Source organism: Motacilla alba, chromosome 5 (assembly GCF_015832195.1).
Source record: "Motacilla alba alba isolate MOTALB_02 chromosome 5, Motacilla_alba_V1.0_pri, whole genome shotgun sequence".
NCBI classification, from domain to species: Eukaryota; Metazoa; Chordata; class Aves; order Passeriformes; family Motacillidae; genus Motacilla; species Motacilla alba.
In genome coordinates, this window is record NC_052020.1 from 22,760,582 (window position 1) to 22,780,445 (window position 19,864).

At 37.2% G+C, this 19,864-nt stretch overlaps 1 protein-coding gene across 6 annotated transcripts in view; it reads right to left on the minus strand.

The window, feature by feature from the left end:
- The window catches only part of FUT8 (fucosyltransferase 8), a 96,553-nt gene that overhangs the window by 74,906 nt on the left and 1,783 nt on the right, over positions 1-19,864 (minus strand). For 4 of the 6 annotated variants that reach the window (XM_038137220.1, XM_038137223.1, XM_038137215.1 and 1 more), the window contains exon 2: positions 10-88. The gene's annotated coding sequence lies outside the window, so the exon portion shown is untranslated. The remainder of the gene's footprint in view (positions 1-9; positions 89-19,864) is intronic. The other 2 variants (XM_038137222.1, XM_038137217.1) reach the window with 1 other exon arrangement.

Genomic DNA, 19,864 nt, shown 5'->3' on the forward strand with positions numbered 1-19,864 from the left:
AGTACTTACTCACAAGCAATAATTATTGTTCAAATTAATATTTTCAGGGATTCTTCTTCCTCACTTTCATTTTGAGGCATAGGCAAGTCTGTGAAAGTAGAAGAGGAAAAGCTCATTAGTTTTTATCACAGAAGCATAAACCTACCACTGCCAAATCTACCACTAAACCACATCCGTAAGAGCCACACCTACATATCTTTTAAACTCACCCAGGAATGAAGGCTCAGCAACTTCCCTGGGCAGCCTGTTACAGTGCTTGACTACTCTTTCAGTGAAGAAAAAACTATTTTAAACAAAATCTTACTTTGGGATTATCAAGGCATGGAGTTAGTACATAACTTCCTCACAGTTGTCTCACTAATTCAGAATGGCAGCACACTACTGAACTAAACGTTGATTCCTGGCCATTTAACAGAAAAGCAATCAAAAGCTGCACTATCAGACTCTGAAATAGCAAGGAACTCTTTGTTGAAAAAGCTTATTTGTAAACCTGACTTCAAGGAAAGGAATGAAAGAAAGAAAAAAATAAAAACAGGAAACCAATTAAAGCAACAACAGTACTAGGAACAGGAAAAAAGGAAAAAAAATTATAAATGCTTCAGATAACTGACTTTTACTGCAATAAGAATTCTACCAAATTAGTCTTATTTTTGAATGAAAACTAAGTGATTTTCTGTTTCAAAGAGAAGCTTCAGCAGCTGTACTGTTAAAGGTGAGTTAGCAACTCTACAGCTCTCAAAAGCAGCAACAGTGATAAAAAAAACTGAATTCTGTGTTTTCCTATTAATGTAATAAATTATTTAAAGTAATCAGCACCTACAAAGTCAGAGCCCATGAACTTCCAAAAATGGAAAGCCTGAGGGAAACAGTGAGATAGCCTATTTTCACTTCTATTTGAGATTGATAGTCCAGGTATACTTTGGCTAAGGCACTCAATGAAAAGGTTATAGCTTTCGCTGTGATAAAGTACCTCAGAAACTCAAACCAAAAAATACAACCCACTTGCTCTATGTATAAAAAGCAAAATCAGAAAAAATAAACTCATTCTTTTATTGTAGCTCTCATCAAATCAGCTACACTGTCTGCTTCACAAAACTTGAGAAGTGAAACTTTCAGCTGAAGGTGACTCGAGAAGCTAAGTAGAACAAAATTCAGCATCCACATGCTGCAAGAGGTAGCCCTACAGGGAACACATTGGAGCATGGTCTAAAATGATGCTTACTCTTACTTTTGTATGAAGCATTATGATGTATTTTCTTACAAGTTCATATTTCCAACCTCATTAACAAGTAGAAGGTAGCACATTATGTGAGACATACATATGGAAAAATAGATTTAGACAGATTGGCTCATGGCAAACATGAAGTGGAAACATTTACGTTTCATATAATGAAAAGAAATATTACTAAATTTACAAGTTGATTTATTTGTAAGCAACAGAATTGCAAGCAGTACCAAAAGGCCTTCCAGTCCTACCAGGCTGGGCAAATCACCATGCTCTACATTACCAGTAAGATGGAAATAAAGCTCTTTGGGCTTTTTCCCACAGTTCCATAAAAAGAATATAGTCATTTTACATAAATTGTGATTATCTTAAAACAGCCAGTCTACTCTGAAACATTCGAAACTATCAAAAAGTTTACAATTTTACAGCCCAGTAATGCTGATAAATCCCTGAGATTTGAATTCTATTCATAATGTAAAAACTGAAAGTATTTTAAAAAATCTTTTCTGTTTCTGCATTTCTGTTTCAACCACCTCAAGCGTATTTACAAATATCACTAATTAGACAGTAGTTTCTTCCAGATAAATTTGCTCTCTTACACAGATTTTTTTAGTGATAAAGGTCATGAAGCAAACTTATGGATAGAAAATTTTAGTTATATGCCCAGTTCTGACTTTGAATTGCTGAGTGTACGAAGACTAGTCATGATCTTTTTTCTCTTTTTTTTAATTCATCTATTTTTAAATATATATATATATATATATATATCATTATAAAGGATTCAATAACATCTGCAGTGTTCTGCATTACAACCAAAACCAAGTCCAAAACATTTCATTAACACATTTCATGTAATTTAAGTTGCATTTCAAAAAGACATAAAATTTGAAAGCACAAGAGCAAGGTAATAGAGTTCAAGGATGCCACGCTTTAGTGACTGTAACCACAGAAGTGTTAGATGAAAATATCTGTATCACCTTAGGAATACAGAGGGTTGCAGCAAGGAGGAAGAAAAAAGGAAACACTTCTTCCATCCTTTCTCCATTTTACTGGGGCAAACTGATTTAATTCTGAACACAGACACTAGACCCATATGCCAGGCCAGGACTACTTTCCCAATACCACAGGACGAATCAGACACATCACTCAAAATCCCTCCTTTAGAGAATGCAAATTGTCTCTGCTTCAGAAGAAGATAAACTATGCACTAAAAAGAGAAAAAATAAAAACAATAAACATTCCCTTCAGATATGGACAGGATACCAGTGGTAGATCTGAGGAACAGAATTTGAACAGAAAACTGAAAACTTTATGACAAATAACAATAATATATTTCCTTATCTGCTCTATCCTCTGAGTCCAGGATCAACCTCATCATCTTACACAGTATTCTTAGATAAATATATAAAAGATCATCTTGAGCCAATGAGATTCTTTCTCCCCATTTCTGGGAGTAGACCTCATCCTCTGATTTTCAAACAAGATTTGCTCATAAATTTATGCCTCAGATAGATTTATTTCCAGACATGCCCTCACACCCAATAAAGACTATTGTTGTTTCTTCCCAGGTCCTACTTGCCAAATGCTTTCTTTCTCCTTTAAGAAGGCAAGTTCAGCTTAATCACACTACCAGCTCTTTCTAATCCAAATGACTTGCTCTTTTCTGAGTGTGACTGTAATCAGAGATAATGTCAATCTAAATGTAAATCAATGAATACTTTATTGGCTGGTCCTAACAATCTGTTTTTCAAAGTTAGAAAGCAGCTGGTGTGGTTTAGAACCATGTTACTCTCACCAAGCCACATCATCTGAGAAGGAAGCAGATCAGGAGCTGGGTCATAAAACAGCAGTCTGCCCCTGGTGACCAGTCCGGGTCTATCCAAAGTTCTCACCAGTGTTCAAGTACATGAATTTCCAACCTATTTTTTATTTATTAAACATTCTCTATTACTCCAAACACATAAATCTACTCCCAAGCATGATAATGCTACCTTCTCTAGTACAAGCAATTCCTGAAGCATACAGACCAGCTTTTTAGTAAAGTCACCCACATTTCCCACTGCCAGCTCTGCAGTTTCAAGTTTCAAGAGAAGTGACAGAACCTATAGTAGGGAGAACATTGCCTGAAAAGAATCTATTTCAAACAACTTAAAACATTTAAACACAACAAAACCACTTCCAACAAACAAAATCAGTAAATTGGTAAAGAAAAAGAAATGGAAAATTATTCCTTCTGTGAGCCCAAGTGAGGCTCAGAACATGATTTTTCCAGTTTTAAGAGATAATGTATGTTTCTAATGGAGAAGTAGATATAGAACTGAAAAACTGAATTTCATTTCTCCTATACCTATCAATCCATCTGCCTGGTAGCACTGCTAATTGCTGGTACTAAGCAAATTTCCTTAAACAAATATGGAAAGAAAAACATCCAATGGAGACAGAAGGAGAGCTATTCTTTTTAATGTATATATTTAAAAATCATATAGGGTTTTCTATATACATTATATAATGCTTTGGGGTTTGGTTTTGTTGCAGTTTTTTTCTTCAGATTCCTTACTGCTAAGAGCTAAAAAAGCTGGCATATGCAAGGTACAAAGTCAAATCATCAATCTTCTACTGCACAGAGAAGCAGCTCTCAGGAATCATCTGCTTTGCAGAGAAGTGCACAGGATTCTTTCTGCAGTTCAGTTTGGTATAGAAGGTTCCCCTTCAAAAAAGCTTTGATTACCACTGGTTTGAGAAGGACATAATAGTTGGTCAATGAAATTCCACTTTCAATCAAACCAGATCCGGGAATATTATTTCTCAATATTCATCAAAAAAAGTATAAAAGACAAAGATCTCCCCACACTTAATTTTCTTTGTAACACAGAACTTTGCCGCCTTGACCTTGTTTTAAGAGTACACCATTTTTAAAAGCACAAATAACAATTAGGAACAAAATTTAGTATCATTAAGTGCTTATCCTTTAGAGAAGAAAATATAAAATAGTTGCTTTAAGGTACAAAGCTTCTTTGTGATATTGCAATTTTGACACATAATGGTTTCTCAGGGCACAAACTCAGAACACTCTACAAAACTGATGCAGTACACAGAACAGTACACAATCTGCTGACTTCTATCATGGACATATTAAAGGACCAAATGAAGAACTAAGTTACAAAATAATATCTCAAATATAAACACATTTTAACCTATCCACTTGCCAGGAAGCAGGTAACTCAAAAGGTAATAAACCTATTATTACACAGTTCTCGAGTTCTTTCTTGCTCCTCTCCTTCAAGGCACAATGGCCCAACCACTTGACTCATTTCTTCCTTTTATTTATATGGCCCTAGATGACACATCCCATTATTCCTGGAAGACACATCACTGTTTTTCAGAGTCTGCAGGCCCACATTTTTCACTTTACAGAGTTTCCTGTATGCTAGAGTAACATTGTTAATGCATTACACTACTGCACATGTGGTGCAAATTTGAGGAAAATTTGGAAGAACACTTCAAGCACTGGACCCCTTTTAGTTCTCTAAAATCCAGGAAAACATATGCTTCTTTTCCCCAGAGTTCCACTTTTTCTCAGCCATGTGAAGTGCCATCTGTGCTTCCCAGCCTGGCAGGCTAAAACTCTGCTGTCATTCAAATCACCAGTGAGCAAATTAAAGGCAAAGACTGTCCTCTTTAATATAATAACAAGACTTGTAAATGGCAACCTAGATCACAGTTCCAAAGGAATGAGTGGCAAGCGTGGGTAGCTAAAGGATCACAGCAAGGAGAAGGTGGCAAACAGCAGAATATCTCCAGAGCTGTTTTGTAAACTTCTGCTTCTCAGCAAGCTAACACAAGAACTATGGGAATAAAAAGAAAGGGTAGCTGGAAATCCCAGAAAGTAAACAAAAATATAACTCAACTGACACAACACATCTCATGAGATACTCCACCCTGTTAGAAGGCATATGTGGCTCAGGGAGAACAGATATATAGGGTGGAGCAGGAAGTCTTCTCTTGAATATCTTCAGATTAGTATGTCTGTTCTGAAATACAGAATGCAAAAGAAGCCAAACACTGCACATATCATTAGAATGGGGAAGTTACAATGAGCAGAAAAATGTACACCTCCTGTAAATTAGCAAACCAGAAAATTTGAGTGAATGAGGGAGTTGGATGGACTGTTGAGATTGTTTATTTCGGGTTTTTTTGGTTGTTGGGTGTAGTTTGTTTTCTTTTTTTTTTTCTAGACAGCTAGCAGAATCATTCAAAGCATCAGATTTAATATTAATGATTCACAGAGTAGGCCTTTTAGGAAGCAGATCACAGATAAAACTGAGTTAACCTCTAGTTAGTAACTGGCTTAACTATTGCATTTACAAAAGTTAACCTGAAAGTTTACATCAATATATTAATGACTAAAACTTTCCCAGACACTGAAATACAAATCATCATGTCAGAACAAGTCCTGAAATACTTTATCAAAAGGCCAACTGCACTCTCCTAACCTCTGGGAACAAGCTGAGGGTTATCACATGGCTGGGAAAACTTCCAACAGCACTGTGACACAGCTACCTGTTTTAAGGCTGAAAGATTAACAGAAAGGACAAATCTCAATCTGTGCCAGCTGTCCTCAGTAACAGACAATGGTCCACTTTATTAGTGATGATGCAGTCAAAAGGGATTTGAAATCAAACCAGCTTAAGGAAACTAAAATTAAGTGCAGATAAAGTCTGGAAAAGTACATTTAAAAAAAAAGAGGAGAAAGTAGTAACTATCTTTAGAAATTCAACCAAAAGAATGAGAAAATTTAAAGGAAAGAAAATCACACAGAAAGAACAATCTGTAGACACTGGCTAATGAATGAAAAGACTGGAAAAAAAGCTGTCAGGAAAACCCAATTAAGAATGTTGTTAAATGAGAATACAGTCAACATATAGAAGAAATAACAATCTACAAGCTGAAATGCTGGCAAAACCCATTCATTTAAAATCAGGTCAAGAAACAATTTTTTTTAAAAAGGCTTTGAATTTGAGAGAGGAAATTGTTCATTCAGTACAGCCTCATGTTTATTTGTTACTAGTTGCAGTAATTAGTTCAAAAGAGAAAGTCCATCCTACTAAAAGACAATAACAGTTTGACAGTCACAGGAAAAAAAAATCAGCAAGCTTCACAGAAGAAAGACAGTACCATACATTTCACTGAAAAACAACTGTGATATTGAAAACACAACACAAAGGAACATGGCTGTAAGCCAATAAAAAAAAGTATTATCTGTTTCTAGTTCATATTTCTATAAAAAAAAGCTAGAAAATCTTGCTAATAATTTTGCAGAATCATTTTAAACTGTGGAATATAATTCACACTATCAAAGTTCTGACATAAAGCAGGTGAAGTTTTTTAAAACTTAAAAAATATACATTTTACACTGCAAATACCAGCTACCCCTACAAATACCATTACTCAAGTCTTCTACAGTCAGAGAAAATTTATATAGAAAGAGATGTGAACACACAAGAGAAATACCAACAGATTCATTAAAAATCCTCTACGTATGAATTGAAACAATTCATTTAGTACATTAAAAGAAACCACATTTTCTATTGTGCCTTGGATGCCTCACCCTTTTCCTTCTTCATTTTTTTTTCTACCTTCTGAAAAACGTAAGTTCTTCAAACCTACCCACAGTGAGCACATGGTTTGATTTTGCTATGGAAATTATAGTAGGAATTTGTACATAATTTCATCTTTCCCTTAAAGCTTTTCAAACAAGAACCAAATAAAAATCATAGCACTTTATTTCAAAGTCTATCATCGATCAGCTTGAGTGATTCTGCTTTTATTAACTGACTGGTCAAGTAGCAGTGCATTAACAAGATTGTGGTCAACCTCACTGCTGTGACTCAGACCCATACCAGCAGCTGTGCAGATTTCAAAGATAGTATCAATTCTGTACTGCTGCCACTGCTCCTCCCTAGGAAAGCTAAGAACAGATGCAAGCAGCATTCAGCAACCAGGAAGCTGAGGAAAAAAAGGAACACACAACACTGCTTCCCTTGAGAGCAGTGCAGCTCCATATTTATCAGACATGGTAAATGTTCATGTTTATCAGACAGGTTAATCAAAGGTAGATCTTCAAACAAATCTTCAAACAAAGTCAAGAATGCTATCAAATTTAAGATCCTTGGAATTAAGATCAAAGAAGTGGTCAGGGATTTTCAATAACAAAATCTGAAAGAACTTTCTGCAATGTCTGTTAGGTGCCTGATAATGAAGGAAGCTGAAAATCTGTATTAAACATAATTCCATCAGTATTAATATTATACAGAAAGCCCATGTAATATATATAATTCAGTGCAGCAGAAAATGCCTTTGAATACATTCCTTGATACTACACACCCAGTTTTACAGAACCTAAATTTTAGGGAAAAAAACATGTACTAATACTAGAGTACATTTCATTTCAGAGAGATTTCAGGTCTTTTAAGTTGCTGGTATTTGAAAAATTTTTGACATCTTTTCCTTGAGCAGGCTTCACCACAAACAGACTAAAGCAGCGTGATATTAAGAGACTATTCCTTCAAATGTACACTTCAATGTTCCTCCTGAAGTGGTTATTATTTTCCTATCTCCCACTTTTACTATCCATTAGCCAATCTTGTATAACTTTCTTACTCTTCTCATGCTTAATTTATGAAGAAAAAAGTTACATGTGGATTTTTAATCCAGCTGAATTTCATCTTTTTTTTCTTTTTCAGTTTATAACGTATGAAGGAGAGCAGACAGACACTGCAATGAATTTACTATGGGTAAAGGCTCCACAAAAAAGTGCTTCATTCATACCCAAAGCAAGTATACATTGGTAGCAAGTCAGGTTTCCCTACACTACCAAGACTGTGGTACAAGCCAGCCTCTGCAACCAGTATAATCTGGTATAATGATATAGTTTTGTACATACATCTGTCTATACGCATATAATATGGATAAGTTTAATCTACACTATACATATAACCCAGTTTTCAAACAGCAAAGAACTTCATAAATTGTACCGAGCATCACTTCTGTTTTCCTTTGTAACAGTGCTTCATTTAACCATAGATCACCCTTCCCCATCAGTCAACAGATGCTGGCAGACACCAAGCCAAGTAAACAAGGCAGTGCTCAAACACCAAGAGACACAGAATTATGAAAATGGGGTTTCTGCTAAATCCTGATCCCAGTAACAGGACAGTAGGAAAAGAAATGGTAGTATATGGATGAACTCTGGGAAACATGAAAGAAAAGATACTGAGACAACATTAAAAAAAAATGTAATCTTAAGCCTGATATACAAGCAAAATTTGTAGCAGCTTTCACTGTACATTTAGTTTTACAGAGATACAGTTTGGCATCAGTGCTGTCCATCAGTGAACTCATTAGAGAGCCTACTGGATAAAGAAGGCCAAACTTGTCACTATACTTCATACATTTCCATCAGGAAATAGTCTAAAGCTGAGAAAGTACAAGATAAAAGACAGACGAGAGACAAAATTGTTGAAGCTCAAAATGCACCCTCAAGTACTGAGTCTGCCTTCTAAATATCTTCTCTCTACACACTATATGTGCTGTCGCCAATAACTCATACGTAATTAGTGCAATTAAGAGGAGACAGACACCTGTAATAGTACAAGTGTCATTAGAAATCAGTTCAAATGACAATATTCCATTTTGGTTTGCCATTGTTTATTATATATACTGTCACACTGTATTTTTTTATGTTAGCACATACTAACTGCACATCTGGGACTATCTACCTTCAAAATAACAGTAAGTCTTCACACAGCATACCCAAACACAGCTGAAGAATTCTCAGATGGGAATCCACAGTTCACAGCATTTTTTTTCCTACAATCACATTTGACCTAACATAAGAATAAAAGAAAAAAAAGCCATAATAGATCCCTGAGCTCTAGATACAATTCAACACCGGGTGATGGCAGTTAATAAACACCATATTAATAAAATATTTTAAAGCAAAAACCAAGAAAATAATTGTCCAAAGGAGCATTCCAAATGCTTCCATTTCACAGTACTAATGATTTCAAAAAGATCAGTTAAAACTACAACCTTTTTTGATAAGGTATACTTAAACCAGATAAATAATCAATTTCATTGTGGTTGCTTCTGTCAGGGACAGTAAAAAGTTAAATTCTACACAACTGTAGAAGACTTCAAGAGAAACGCCACTAACAAAAGGTTAGCAATCTAAAGATTTCCTATTTGCTTATGACTTCAAGGAGGTCTTGCATAACAGAATGGCACAGAGAACATTAGGTACAGAAGCAGGTTTTTACTGTCCTAGAAGTCAGATCACAGTAAACCCCTTTAAGAAACAAAAAAATGGCTAAATATATTTGACCTACAGTTGCCAGTGAATTTTACCCACTATTTACAAACTTCTCAGCAAGAAACAATTTTCAGGAACACCCAGGTTGCACCTTTGCTGTCTAACACAGTATGACCATATTGCAGCATTTCACATCAGCGTCACAAGGAAATATATTTAAATGAAAATTTAAGAACTGTGAAAAAGTGCTTCTGTATTTATACTAGCTATATGAACATGAAGAAAGTCAAAAGGCCTGACTCAGCATGAAAGCTGTTCAGAATCTGCATGCACCTTCAAAATAGCACTGTGAAATAAATAAGATACAATTCTGCTTATTATTTTTCCCACTTATTTCCAAATATAACCATGTAACTGATACCCTGGTTAACATTTCTGATGGAACACTAAACTGTGACCTCCATTTACTAGCTCAGATTTTTGAAAGCATAAAAATTAGTCATATAAATCTATAAAATCAAAAGGCCAAGATTAATCACTTCATTTTCTAAACAATCTATAGCAAAACACCTCTCCTATGAGGAAACACTGACAGAATTGGGTTTGTTCAGCCTGAAAAAGAGAAGGCTTCAGGGTAACCTAATTGCTGCCTTCCAATACCTGAAGGGAGTCTAGTGAAAGGTATCCCTGCCCATGGCAGGGGGGTTGGAACTGAATGATCTTTAAGGTGTGTTCCCACACAAACCATTCTACGACTCCATGACATTCAGGATATCATACCAATGCCTTAATCAGCATGGTATGACTACAAAACACCTGAAAATCTGTACTATATTGTACCACAGTCAGTTTTATGCTCATCTTCCAGATCTTTCCTCTAAGAAAAGGGCTCTCCACCGGAGAAAGCAGGATGTTAGGTAAGCAGGAGAAAACCTGGATTTAGACAGGCCAAAGTACTACAAAAGGCATCCCCGAAGTTAACAAATATGAAAGGACCAATCAAAGATCAGATGGAGTGGAGGGGAAATACATGTCACATCAACAAAAACTGCAGCTAAAAAGGATTTAGATTTCGTCTTTTTCTAATGACAACGGATGTCCACTTGACATAAAAACTTGGATAAAAGCGTATTTTAACCACAGGTGAAACCTGTAACTGAACAAACCAACACTGGAGACATGCATGCAGTTAACCAATCCACTCCGCAGGCATACAGTTGTGTCAGTTCCCCTTCCATTCTTGTGAACAATGAGCAAGCCCACCTCAAATAGCCACAGCACTCAAACAGCAAACCTGAGACCAATATAATTGGACTAGTAAATGTACTCCCAGTCTACATAAGAACATGTGCCACAAAAGGCACAATCTTGGAAGCCTTAACTGAAAATACAGTTGGTCACAAAACTGCGACTGTCTCTTCAAAACCAGGACAGCAGGATCTTATCTGCTGCAGGACTTCAGCACACAGTGGATTTGGAAGCAAGCAAAAATCAATGCTCTGAAAAACAGTATTTCAAACTCATTCTTCAGAAAGTCCAGCATCAAAGCATCTCTGGTGAAGAGATGCCAGCATACCCTGCTACATCTCAACACATGGTTTTATGACCCTATGTCAGATTTCAGTCCTTGGGATATTTCCTATTCTTGTTCCAACAGCTTGAAGCCAGCATCTAGACGTGTTCAGTGTGCCTAAGGATAAACTGTGAGTGACTTTGTGCACACATACAGAAGGGCAAGAGCAAGCAACTGAGTACAGACCATGTTCTCTCAGCTCTTCTGTAGACACAGAATCTGCAGAATTATTAACATTACCTATGCATGATGCTGCAGTATGTTGTACGGGAAAATCAAACAAGCACTTTAAATTATGCTGGTCTCTCTGTATCTCATATGTATGCCTGGCTCCTTGAGAGACAAACAGTTCTGTGCTCTACTTATACTGAATTCCTCATCTGTAAGAGCACTATCTGTTGTAATTAAGTGAAGAAGGATAAAAGGATTTTCTCACATGCATTACAAGGATCCTGCTGCCACTGAAAAAAAAGTTACATCAGAAAAAAACATCAACAACCTGCTAGGGGACATCCCCCACTCCCTAGGAAGTACACAAAGCATATATCTGCAGAATTTGAAAATATTGTCATAGGGTGTAATGTAAGCTGACATATTACCAAAATTGCCATCCATCTTTACAGCCTGACAGAGCAAACTTCAGAGTATTGATACCTAGTCCAGCACCACCTCATTGACATTAAAAGGCAAAAACCATTGCAAAGAGAACATCTAGTAGCTCAATCCAAAATCCAGACTGCTGAGTAGGCATCTGCAATGAAGAATAACTCAAGGAGAACATCTTTCAATGCCACTGAATGCCTCCAGTGGGCCACGTGAGGAAAAAGGTGTAATTCATGCTGTCCTAGCTGCTATAACTTAAAAACACCCCAAGCAATAGACAGATCAAAAAGTCAGATGCTGTACTGTTAAAAAACAAATCCCAAGATAACTGTGAAACAGATTTAGTTATTGAACAGAAATGTGAAGACATGCATCGAGAAGACTGTAAACTGTGAACGAGTCATCCTAAACCCCAGACTACAGAAAAGGGAAGGGCAGAGACTATCTAAGCATACTGAGACATGGTACAATACCACAGAGGTATCTCAGTGAAACCCTCAAAAGTAAGGAAAACATTTATGTTTGGTTTAAGTTTTTCTCCTGCATATTCAAATCTTGCCCTAAATAAGAAACAAATGCTTGTCTAGGCAGCTGAGAGAAACCAAAGATATAAGTGCCCTGCCATGAATGGTTTTATACAACTAGGGGTGGGAGAAAATCAAAAAGGGGGTGGGGGGAGAGAGTATCCATCAACACATTACGGTCACATTGCATGACTGTATCCTTGAGAGGGAACAGTTTTTGCTGTTGCTGTGTGAGCACTGATTGTCAAACAAAGGAAGTTATTTAGCAAGCACCCAAAAGGTGAAAAAAATATCAGCTAAGTATAGCATATCATGTATACTACACATTTTATCATCATAAAGAGAGGCACAGAGCTAAAGGCAAAGGTTCCAGGCAATCTGAAAGCTCACATTCTGAACTTGGTCAACAGGACTTTTCCTTAGAGGCAAAGGGTTTTAAGAATAAATTTTCGTAATTGAATACATTAATAATTTAAACAAATATTTTTACTATATGTTTTAGGAACTCTTCAATAAACAGCATATTGGATAAATACTTACTTTAATATTTTTTACATCCATTCAAAAAAAAACCTTCAAAAATAAATTTAAAAAACCTTAACAAATATATCAGTACCCATACAAATCAGATTTACTTTGAAAAGTTACTGTGTCACTGTGCAAACAAACTCTGGTGAAGTACAACAAAAGTAATATAACAAACTAAAGATGAACATTGGGAGGTTATTGGAAGAGAATTCCTACTGCTCTTTTATAAAACCTTTTGTAAGAGCAATGCTTTGAAGAAAGAGTTTAATTCACAGAAAGTCAAAATTGATGTCCATAAGATATTCACAGCAATGTTCCACAAGCTTCTAAAGAGTCTGTAGCATGCAGAATTAATAATGTCTTGGTGATATTTATTGCTATTAACCGCCTCACAAAAGAAATTCTCTCACATTACAGAAAATTATCCATCATACTATAAGATTATGAAGCAAACATATAATGAAAGCACACTCCTAAAAAAGCATTTACAGTCAGAGTATTGCTACCATAAAGCAACTGTAGCAGCACAAACTTCATCAAGCTCTAGAATGACCAACAGATGAAGTATTTATTTTTACCATGTTATATATTCTGAAAATAAATTATGCATATTATGCTTATAAATACCTAATATTTGAAGGAACTAAATACTATTATTGATTCACGGAAACTATGCTTTGCTACAGAGATCACCATTTGTTTTAGGGAGGATATCTAAAGAGGACAGGTTAGCAAATACAAATGAAGAGGCAAAATCCTCAGAAAAAGATCATTCCTCACATAACGTCTCATACTTAAATAACAAAAAACAAAATTAAATTTTAACTATACATATACACCCAGCCTGTTATTTCACAGTAGTCCTCTGCAACAGGCAAGTCTTCTGATTTGAAGACTTTTGGCCAAAAGTCTTCCAAAACAGTTACTGGGCTCCTTGCATCTTAGGACTACATCTCTTCCTTTATTTATTCCCCACCCTGAAAATGTGGCAGGGGAGGGAGAAAAGAGCAGGAAGAAAAAATAATCATCTGAGGGATCTAGTATATAATATTTGGGGGGGAGGGGGGGGGAGGTGGAAATCATAATTGATTGCAACTGATTTAACAGGTTGTCAGAAAATCATCACCTTGAAATGATGCATTATGAGCTACATAATATGAATATACATACATATCATGACAAACGACCAAGAGAGATCACCAATTTTTAAGGCTGACAGATACTCCCTTGTAGAAGAATAATTTTTTAGTTTAAGTTGCCAAAGGCTTTTCAAGATGACCCATTCTGTGCCAGGTGTCCATGTCAAAGCCGCTTTGAAGTTTACATGGTATGCAAAACATTTTTCCTCCTTCCAAGGAAAGCTACATCAAAATACACTTTTGCCTCATTACAAAAGGTTTTCTTCAAAAAGTTTAATCACTCATATGCTTTAAGCTCTACATGCATCTTTTCTAAGAGACAGCAAAATGCTTACCCTGACATATAAGTGATGCTTTTGTCAAGCTCACTGTAATGTTACTGTTACTGATTTTGTTTTGATATGTTGCAGCTGAGCCACCTACATATTCTGTCTGTACTTATTCCATTCCTGTAAGGCTTCTGGGAACTAAAGATCCACAACTGTAGACTCACAGGATAACACAGCTTGGAAGGGACTTTCACATGTCCCTCACTCCAATCTCCTGCTCAAAGTCAGATATAAGACTGGGTTGCTCAGCTTTCCTACTTGGGTCCTGAAAACCTCTAAGACAGAAGCTACACAGCTTCTCAGGGCAACCTCCTACACAGCTTCAATACTCCCCATGGAAAGAGTTTTTCTTTATATCAAGCCTGAACCTTCTGTGTTTCAATTGATGAACACTGCCTCATGTCCTCTCCCCTCACATCTCAGTAAAAGAGCCTGACCCCATTTTCTCAGTGATGTCCTCAAAAAAACCCAGTATGTTGTTGTTTGATCCCACTGAGATCATCTGTTTCTCCAGCTGAACAAACCTATCTCTCTCAGCCTCTCCTCACAGGACGAGTGTTCCAGCTCCCTAATCATCCTGGTAATCCTCCACCAACTTCACTTCTATTTATCAATGTCTTTCCTGCATTGAGAATCCCAGAACCGGGCACAGCACTCTAGATGCAGTCTAATGAGCACCAAGTAGAGAGCAACAACCACTTCCCTCCATCTGCTGGCTACATTCCTACTCCTGGAGTCCAGGATGTTGCTGCCCTTCCTTTCTCTAGGCTGAGAGAGTCAGGGTTGTGGAGAGGGAAAGGGAAAGGGAGAAGAAAATGAGAGAAGGCTCCTGTGAAACCTTAGAGCTCTTTCCAGTACCTAAAGAGGATCTACATGACAGCTGGAGAGGGACTTCTGACACGGACATGCAGTGATAAGGCAAGGGGAAATGGCCTTCAGCTGAGAGAGGGACAGTTTAGATAAGATACTAGGAAGAAATTTTTTACTGTGAAAATGGTGGCACTCTGGACAGGTTACCCAGTGAGGTTGCTGTGGATGACCAATCCCTGGAAGTGTTCAAGGCCAGGCTGGATAGGGCTCTGAGCAACCTGGTCTAGTGAAAGGTGTCCCTGCCCATGGCGGGGGGGGATTGGAACTGGATGATCTTTTACATCCCTTTGTTTAGGGTGTGACTGAGATAGAGTTCATTTTTTTTCCTTTTCCATAGCAGCCCTTAGTGCTGTGCTTTACATTGGTAGCTGGGAACCATTCTTTGATTCTGCAGGGGCATGCAGCTGCTGATCCGTGGTCAGAGTGCTGTCTGCCAAGACCCCAGGTTTCTCCAGCAGAGCTGCTTTCCAGCCTGTCAGTCCCCAGCCTGTACCACTGCAAGGTGCTCTTGTTTCACCAGTGTAGGACTTCGCAGCTGCTCTTGAATAAAGCTCCAGATAGGCCCTGTGTTCACAGCGACAAAGTCCCCCTGAATGGCAGCCCCATCAAGCACAACTATCTCCCCCCAGTTTGGTGTCATCTGCAAGCACAAGAGCACACTTTGTCACTATTCAGCACAAATGCCTGCAGTACCCCTCTTGTTACCAACCTCCCTATATGACACACTAAGCACTTCTTTCTGAATCCATCCATCCATCCCTCTATCCAACCAGTCTTTTTTATATCTTCTAGTTCTCCAGCAATCTATAATGTCCAAATCTGGATACAAAAATATCATTGGAGATTGAATTGAAAATCTTGCTAAAGTCCAGGAAAATTAAATCCACTGTTCTTATCTCTTCCAAATATTCTGCCAGCTTACCATAGAAGGCAATCTGCCCTGTCATGCATGATTTACCTTTGATAAATCCATGCTGATTGCTCCCATTCACTTCCTTCTTGTGACCAGAAATGCATTCCAAGAAAAGCCATGCCCCTATTTTCCCAGGGACAAAAAGCAAGCTACCCAGTTTGTAGCTCTTTGGGCTGTATTTTAGCATTTTTTGGAGGGTGCAACACATGCATTTGTTCAGCCATCGAGAGGGTCTCCTGGTATCCAAGATGCTTCAAAGATGCTAGGGAAGGACCTCACTGTAACACTGGCCAGCTCTATCAACATTCACAGGCACAGTTCTTTTGGCCCCATGCACTGGCAGGATTCGAGTCATCTCAATAATCCCCAGCTGAATCCTCAGCCACTGCTGGCAGCTGCTCTCCTCAAACCCTTGTTACTAAGCACAGAGGCCTTGGAGACCTTGCTGGTGATGCCTCACTAAGGAACAGAATGATCAGGGTACAGGGTACCCCAGCCTTATCCGGATCCACTGTCACTATAACACATCACATTCCAAAAGAAACTCATATTTTAATTGTGCTGCTTTTCACTACTCAAGTACTAGAAGAAACTCTTCTTGCTGCCCTTGATCTCCCTCCTAAGCATCATCTCTAGGTGAGCATTGGCTCTCTTGATGTCATCCCTACATACCAGGACAATTTTTCTATTTTTTTCCTTTGTAGCCTGTCCCAGTGCCCCTGTTTATATATCCCATTTTTGCACTGCAGCTCAGACATGAGTTCCCCACAAACTCAACTCTTGACAGGCCTGCTTGCTTTCCTGACTATCAGGATGGATCACTGGCATCTAAATTTATTCTCAGTGATACCCCTGCTGGATCCAACAAGTATGAAAACATAAGCTATCCATGTAAACAAAAGGATGGAAAAGAGAGGAACCAATAAAATTTGACTAAAGAAAGAACTGCAACGTGGGAAAAAGCTGATACAGTTGACACAATGAACACAAACTTGAGTTTGGGATACAGACAAAGTCTGAGACGGCTGGGAAGACAGGCAGGAAAGGAAAAATCAAATTCAGATGAGAGAAGCCAGGAAGAATTAAACACAAAACTGAAGGGGGAAAACTACACAAGACAGAGCCACAGGAGCCAGTGGAAATGCACAACACAGAGAAAAGAAATCCTTTTTATGACAGAGAACTGGATGTGAAACTGAGGGTAGTGGACAGAAACCTGAGACCAGCAGACAGGACTGTGAAAGGATTCAAACAGTGAAAGAGACTGGGATAAACAGCTTATTATTTAGAACCTCTATGCACACTGGATAGTACTGGATGCCAGATAAGAAGCCCTTTAGCAAGACACAAACTGTTTACTTGGGGAAAATAGAATTGTGGTAAAAATTTCAGGATAGGGCAAAGAAGATTGGGACAGGGAGATCACATAAGGAACAAGCAGAAAAATCAGCATCCCACAGAATATATTCACTCCAAGAGCCTGGAATAGAGCCCAAGATTCCAGAGTTTCACCTCTACTTTCAAACACTTCAAAATCTCAGAAAACCATACACAGACAACATCATTTGGAGTACAGCTGAATAACAAATTACTAGTATCACATTCCCAGCTAGCTCAGGTGGCACAAGTCATTTGGCAAAATATACAAATTTCAGCATTTGTAAAAACTTATATGCTATATGCGTTAGTCATATGTGCAATCCCACAGGACAGAGGGTATCCTCCTGTTCATCAGGCTTGCTGACTTTTTTTCTCAATCTAGAATGTTGAACATTTTGGTTATGTGGAAAGAATTTCATGGAGTTTTAAACAGTTGACTATCAAAAACCTAACCATCGGTTCAAAAAATATATACAGTCACATCACAAAAATTAAAGGTTATTTGATCTTGTTCTCTGTGCCCTTGTGCTCAAGGTACCTTTGCTGTGTTACTGAAATACCTGTTAGGAAAAACAAAAACAAAAACAACAAACAATATTGTATTATATTATATTATATTATATTATATTAGGACCTTGCCATATGCACTGCAAATGTTGGCAAGTGTGTTGTAAATGACAGGTATTGTAGGAAAAGTGAGGGAATTAATACTGTCCTGGAAATTTTTATTTTCTTCTTGTTTCTTGCACACAAATTATCTTTAAAAGAAAAAATATATCAAAAAACCCCTACGAACTTTTAATGAGCAATCCACTCTTCATCAAAATTATGGACTTAGTACCTTGGGGTTAACACTGCAACAGATCCAAGTATTTATACCTGCAGTCTAAATCAACAGACACCATACTACAAATCAAGCAATGAGGTCTTTTCTAGATATGCATTCATGGATTCCTGTTGAGGGGTTTATTAAAAACAACCAAAAAAAGCCAGATTATTGTTAGTAAATTAGACCTTTATGGAAAAACATCATAGAACACATAAAGCTTTAAAACACTGATAGATTATTTTGAAAAATCATATCATAAAGGTCCTAAATTGGATATTCAACACAAAGGAATACATAATATATCTCAGGAGACTTATGTGAAAATATTACTAGTGAAACATGCAGGCACTAGAGACTGAAGGTAATGAAACAGCAAAAGAGGAAATTAAGAAAGTACCGTATGAACAGCACATAAACAAATATTGAGGCCACACATTATTTGATACCAAGAAAAAGGATTCAGTATGGCACACTGAACACCATCTATGCCATTCTATGCTATAAACTGAAAGCAACATTGTAGGGAAAAAATGTAAAATTTAACCCTACATTTATAGGCCACATTACATGTCTTAAAAGAATCTCTGATTCTGCCATTTCATGATGTGTAAGAGCTTGATCCTGCAACTTCAAAGTTCTTTGGATACAGTTTTTGTTGCACAACAGCAAAACACACACTCTATTTCCCAAAAAAAAAAAAAAAAAATCACATATCACTTCACTTTCAGATTATTTTCATCATACAAGAGATGCATATTAATGCAATCATACATAGCATGCATCATCTATATTTGTTTTCCTTATTGTATTAGGAGCATATTCTATGACCAGACAACAAGATTTAATTAAGTCACTTTTGCTTTGACACTAGCTCCCCCTCCAGACCAGCCTAAGATTATAGTCATGACTTTTTACTTTAATCCTGACTGCAACAAGATATAAGTACTCAAATCTAAACCTTCTTCTTCTTTATCCATTGAAATGTCAATGGACAGACTGATCTGATAAACTATAAATAAAATTATCGTTATTTTTAACTGCATACATTCCAAGCCAGGGAAAATGATTTGGTTTAGAAAAGATCTGACAGATAAAGCACCTATTCCATACAGCCACACGAAGACAGAAAAGGACCAAAGTAAAAATTTTTACACTATGAATGGTGTGCAATAATTGTAATATATAAGCATTCAAATATACAATCAAGTCTCTATTTGAAGTCTCAATAAAGCGATCACAAACCACAGATGTCAAACCGAAGGGAAGCCCCTATATGGTTTATACAACCTTTACCCATTCACTTAAGGTGAAGTAGCTCTATTTCTACTCCAGCATGTATAGCTAACGGGTTTTTTTTCTCATATTACCTAGAACTACTGTATTTTCAGTTGTTCAGCTAATGAAACCGACAAAATTTTGAACAAATGAAAACAATGGACTAAAAGGGAAAGAAAGCTACAACTTCCAAATGACCTTCTGTATTCTCCCAGCTGTCCTGGCAGCTACATCACTGAAAGAGTGAATTGGCCTGATTCAACACTCCAAGTTCTGCTTTTCCCTCATTGTTGAACTTTTTGCTCAGAAAATGTGAGTAATTAATTGCACTTCCAACTTTGAAAAATGCTGTCCTATTACATGTA